Here is a 6,131-nt window from a genome sequence, read left to right as displayed (position 1 = left end):
GCAACAGACTACTTACAGTGTGCTGTCCGGTGGAAACGTTCGGGGGGACTCAGTGAGAAACATCCTCACCAGTGTGAAGGTGGTTTATTGTCAGCGCTGTAGCAGACAATTTCCAGCAAACTGCAAAGAGGTCAAAGTTCAACTTTCTCTGTGAGTTACACTCGTTCCACCGAGTTGCAGGCTGCCTCTTCCGTACATCAAAATTAAAAAACGTGATAATGCACAACCATGAGTTTTCATGAAAACAAACACACACAGACACAGCCGGAGACAGGTCCCCAGACCAAAGCCTCCAGCTCTCCTTTTAGTCTCCATAGCGATGTCAGTATCTCTTTTATCTCCAAGCCTCAAAGGCTGACCAGATTTCATGATGTGGCTGCTTTATTGAGCCTGATCTGCTTTTGTTGCCCCCTTTGCCATTCAATCAGCATCCGTGCGGTTCTGGCCCGTGGCTGTGAGCTTGGCTGCGTAATTTGGTTTAGAGCTGAGCGGGAACATCTGTTCTACAAAGCTTCGGCTCCTTCCATTCCTGAGGCCTCATGGAAAAAACCAAGGCCAGCGGTGCGGCTGCTGCTGCAGCGTGGGACCTCCAAACCTGCACATCACAATCTCGGGTCCAAATCCTCTCAAGAGTAATCTCGGCGATGAGAGCAGAAGAGTGACGCCGCTTTGAAATGCAAGGTTCAAATGTGCGAAGTCGTGTAGGATTTATAGTTGGACTGACAGTGATTAAGAGTATGCTTTATTGATTTCATATGTACAGTAGGAGGTTTTAAACTTTGAGACAAAGTGTTTCATTCAGTGAGATGACTCACATGGAACAGATTTATTATGTGAATACGGAGTATGTGCACTTGTGACATCAGTGTTTCGGTGTTATTAGTGTTATTTAGTCAGAGATCTGTGGTCACGCTCGTAAGAAATGTGCAGACATTTTGTGCCTGTGCCCAAACCCACATCAAGATGGGATTTACAGAGCTGGTTTCCAAAAACAGTGGATTGTATTTATTTTTGACAAATGGTGATTTATATAAACATCTTCAAACCCTGTCATCATTTAAAGGAACAGTTAAACATTTTGAGACGTAAGCCTCTTTGCTTTCTTGCCAAAAATAGATGAGAAGAATAATACCACTCTCCCAAACTGGAGCCAGGAGACAGTTAGCTTAGCTTAGCACAAAGACTGGAAACAAATAGCCTGGTTTTGTCCAGTGATAGAGAGACGAATCTGCCTACCAGTACCTCTAAAACTCAATAAATAACATGTTATGACTTGCATGTTTAATATCGTACCAAAACTAAAATGCCCAAAGAATAGAAGAGTGCTGCAGGAATGTATCCTTCAACGTGGAAATGAGAAAGCGTGTTTCAAAGTCCATATTTTTTTTTAGAGATGCACAATAATACAACATGATCATTTCTGCCAATATCACAAACAGATATATTTTTTATTGGCAAAGTGAACATGTACAATGCATCAACCCTAAGATCAAGTTTTATTCTTTTTTGCACAATATGACATACATTTAAAAGCCTTGCATTTTATGACGTATTTTTTTGCCTTATGGCATCACATCAGGGGCCCTTAATGTTACAATTCCATATTTGGCCACTATTTTAAATCAACTTCAATGCCTGCCGCTGTTCCCAGGGGCTTTGTTTTTTGTTGTTGTTTTTTGATGCCTAAATATTCTCTGTGATTACAAGTTCAAGAAATTTTGATCTACGAAACAAAATACATCAGTGATTACCCATGAGCCATGGGTAATCACAATGAATTATAAAGTCTTTATGTGTCTTAAAAAGGTGTTGCTGAAAAGTGATTAAATGAGAATGGGGAATTAAACATCATCACACCAAACAACAAACTTAGTGTCATGTGAATTATAGCCTAATAGACCTTATTTTCTGCAATAATTGAAAAATCCAGTGGAAAAATCCTGTTGGTTTTTGATGATGCTATCATCATCCCTGTAGCTCTCTATTGTAAGAAAAATAAAACTTTTGGTTATATTGCCATTGAATTTTGCACAAACATGTATGATCTCCAGAAGATAAAGTCCAATGTCTTTTTATCAACAAAGAGCCACATTTGAAACTTTGAAAAATCTAAACAGCTGTCAGCCTCAGCTGTTCATTGTGTCAGTGCTAATTAGAAAATGTTAGCATGTTAACACACACAAAAAAGATGGTGAACATGCTGACATTATACCTGCTAAACATCAGCATGTTAACATTGTCACGTTGAGCACGTTGGCACACCGTTGTTATCATTACCTCAAAGCACCGCTGTTCCTCAGTACAATCTCACAGAGCCGCTGCGGCTGTCGAGTCTTAGTCTTGTTTCTGAGCGAGTCCCCTGCAGAGCTCTTCCCTAAGAAAACCTGCATCCTTACTTAAGAAACTTTTGGAAACCGAAGGCGAATCATCACCCTTGGAACATCTTTCACAACACAATTAGTTAAGTGGTCACGGTGCTCAGCCAAAGCATAGCAAGAATGAGCAAGGGGATTAAGAAAAGAGAGAAAACTTGCTCACATACATTTCCAAGGTTGGGAGCAAAGTCACTGCACATGGCCGACATCCAGCCCTCGAGAGAGAAAACTTGTTGTCTTTGGTAATTGTCTTCTTCCCTCACAATGAAAAGCACTTTTGTATGCTTGTGGCAATTTTTCGTCTCGTTGGAACATGCTATTTATTCAAAAACATGCCTAATAACAGACTCTGTGTTGACAGTGCGACCCTCCATCGTTTTAAAACTCATAACGTCTGGCCTTTGTTTCCGCTGTCCCACTATCTGGAATCTGATAAAGAGGAAACAGCTGGGTCCAGAGATGGTGTAGATTTAAAGAGTCCTTCCTCCTGCACATGTACCCACGCTGGCATCAGGGCAAATCTCTCCAGAACAAGCCGTGTACCTCTGAGCTATTCTTCTGCTCAGAAACTGAGGAGAAAAATGCAAGCTGAAGACGACGTGGCGGTGCATTCCCTTTTAATTAAGCAACAACTAAAGATAATTCGTCTTGCCCTGTTCTCTCATCCTTCCTTATTCCTCTATAGCTGTTCTCTTCCCGCTGTGTGTCTCCAGTTTAGAGACTCACTGTGTGTAAAGGCAAGGATTTATATATGTGTACGAAAGAGGGAGTTTGGGTATCCTTCCCCCAGGAAATGATTTGAAAATCAGACACCTAATTTCCTTCATTCCAGTGAATTCTTATGCACTTATTTAAGTTTTTTCTGTCTAAATTCACAGTGGAAATGTCTTAAAAAAACAAAAATAACTTAAATGTTTATTGTGTTTTAGCTTGTATATACAGCTATACGTTCCAGTCATATTAACTTGTGACTTTCTTTCCACACTGAGAAAGATAGAAAGAACAGCAAAACAAAAACAAGCATGTAAAAGAAAAGCAGAACAGTCATGGTTGCAGGTGTTACAGAAAGAAGATCCTACGTATGTGCATCCAGTCCCTTGAAGTTCATACATCCGTTCATTTTCCAATGCGTCATAGATAATCCATTTCCACCACTGGCCATTAAAAAAATCTTCTGGAAATGTCTTTAATTTGTTGAAAACTAGAAGTACAGCCTTGCAGTTGTATACCTCCGTGATCCAGCCAAGTTGCAGGTACAGTTTACATCCGTCTGTTAAAACATGGATGCTTCACACACATCAGCAGCACAGACAATCTCTACAATCAGCAGTTTCAAGGTGGGCACCCAAGATTCGTTTCACTAAATCAGTATCTGACATATATTTCCATTGTGTTTTTGCAGAACATTATGATGTCACAGTGAAATTGACCTTTTGGATGTATGATGTCATAACTTAATCATTTTATCATAGAAGACATTTGCGTGAAATTATGTCATTATTAGTGCATGACCTCTTGATTTATGGCCAAAAACACATTTTTGAAGTCATAGCGACCTTTGACCATCAAAGTCTAATCAGTTCATCCTTGAGTCCAAGTAAACACTTTTGCCAAATTTGAGGACACCCATTCAAGGTGTTCTTGAGATATTGTGTTCATAAAAATGGTGACTTTAACCTTTGACCTATGATCACCAAAATCTACCCAGTTAATCACTGAGTCCAAGTTGTTGTTTGTGCAAAATTTGAAGAAATTCTCTTAAGGCGTTTTTAAGATATCATGTTAACAAGAAGGGATAGACAGACAACCCAAAAACATGATGTCCCATGCTCACAGCTTTTGTTGTCACGGGGGCATAAATAAAAGTCCTCTGCTACTGTGATGTTTTTACCAGGGGGGACAACTGTACGTGCTGCCAGAAATCCATGCCTAACTGTATAGGAAATAACATACATGATTAGCATGTATTTATTATGCACAACTTTAGAGACTTGTATAACTATAAACCATGTATAAATTCTAAATTAGATCCACAAGCACCAGAGCACCAAGCATGTCGACAGACACATGAAGAAGAAAAGGACCCTTTATTCAAATGTTTGATTGGTGTGTTTGGACATGCAACGAGTGACGCCCTTCCTGCTCTTTTGTTCTCCTTGGTTAGAGCATGATGTCGATTCACAGGAAAACTGCAAACACATTGACTGATTGAGTATAATTGTAACCACAGCTTTGGATATTTGCACAGCCATTATTGATGTCTGAAAGAGGAATGGGACTGTAACCCAGCGGGGAAATGTGTGTTTAAATAAATAATACTTTTTGGGTTTATTTTCTGTAAATATGTTTAAATGTCACATTTATTTGACTGTAAATCACAATGTTTGAAAGTTAAGATAAGTTAATAAAAGAAAGGCGGAGCCAATTTACCTTTAAGTTACCTTGAGGTACAGTATTGGCAGTGGTGGAAGAAGTATTTAGATCCTTTACTTAAGTAAAAGTACTAATACCACCCTGTGAAAATAGTCTGTTATGAGTAAAAGTCTTGCTTTGAAAATGGTGCTTAAGTAAAAGTAAGTAGAACATATTTAAAGTATTAAAAGTAAAAGTACTCAATGCAGAGAAAAACACATCCACAAAACTCAAAATTATTTTAAAAAGGAAGGAAAAAACAAACTCAAAATGTTTAAAATAAATTACAAAAACAAAAAAATCAAAATCAGAAAACACACACACACACATTTACAAAAATATAGAAAAAGACTTAAATTTTTATCACAATAGTTTCCCATCAGTTCTCTGTGATTACCTAAAGTTGCAGCTGTACATGTGAAACTTGTCCTGTAATTCAATTAATAACTAAACGTCATATTTTTATTAACTCTTCTTATGATTTTTATGCAAAAATCTTAAATTGCAAAGTAGCTTAAGCTATTAGATAAACATAGTGAAGTAAAAATACAATACAATATTTCCCTCTCAAACGTGGTGGAGAAATAGTATGAAGTAGCATGTACTTGAGTAAATGTACTTAGTTACTTTCCACCTCTGTGTATCGGGATGATCATGCAGTGAGTGTGTGATTGAGGGGCAGTTCAGGTGTTTCACTGGTTAACAGGTGATCCTGGATCAATCAGGCAGTCCCAGGAGGATCAGAGTGATGAAGGCAGAGGAGCAGAGAGGCTTAAATTCAGAGTTTAGAGTGTTTTTATTAAATTGTAAACTGGAGACAAGTTTTTCTACCTACCGGACCGGAAACGCGACACGAGGACTCTCAACATGAGGTTTGGAAAGTGCGGGACTTTGAAGGCCTCCTGTGGCTGATGTGTTAGCTCGCCTTTTGTTAGCATCGCATGTGGACATCCGCTCTGGCTGTTTGGATTTGCTGAATCATGAAAAGTGAAGCTGACGGAGGACTGCGGAGGGTCTGCAGCGTTTGCTGGTGGCCCACCTGTCAGGAAATCTGCCATAGGAGTGGGCTGGTGATGACTGTGGGACACTTTCATCACAGACAATTGATGCTCAAGGTAACTTTTAAAAATACTATATTTTAGTGTTGCTTTCAGCATCTTACAAATATTGTGTTAAAATAATTACTTCCAAGTCCATTGCATGTTTTTATGCTCTTCGTGTAAATTAAAGTTTAATGCATAGAGGCAAGTAACCATAAGCAAAATGCAAACAAAAGATAAGGATAAAGTGCAGACACACAAAAAAATGCTGTCACCATCATTTTTATTATTAAACATTACACTC

This window comes from Plectropomus leopardus, chromosome 3 (genome assembly GCF_008729295.1).
Source record: "Plectropomus leopardus isolate mb chromosome 3, YSFRI_Pleo_2.0, whole genome shotgun sequence".
Classification (NCBI taxonomy): domain Eukaryota; kingdom Metazoa; phylum Chordata; class Actinopteri; order Perciformes; family Serranidae; genus Plectropomus; species Plectropomus leopardus.
Note: the sequence above shows the minus strand (reverse complement) of the source record.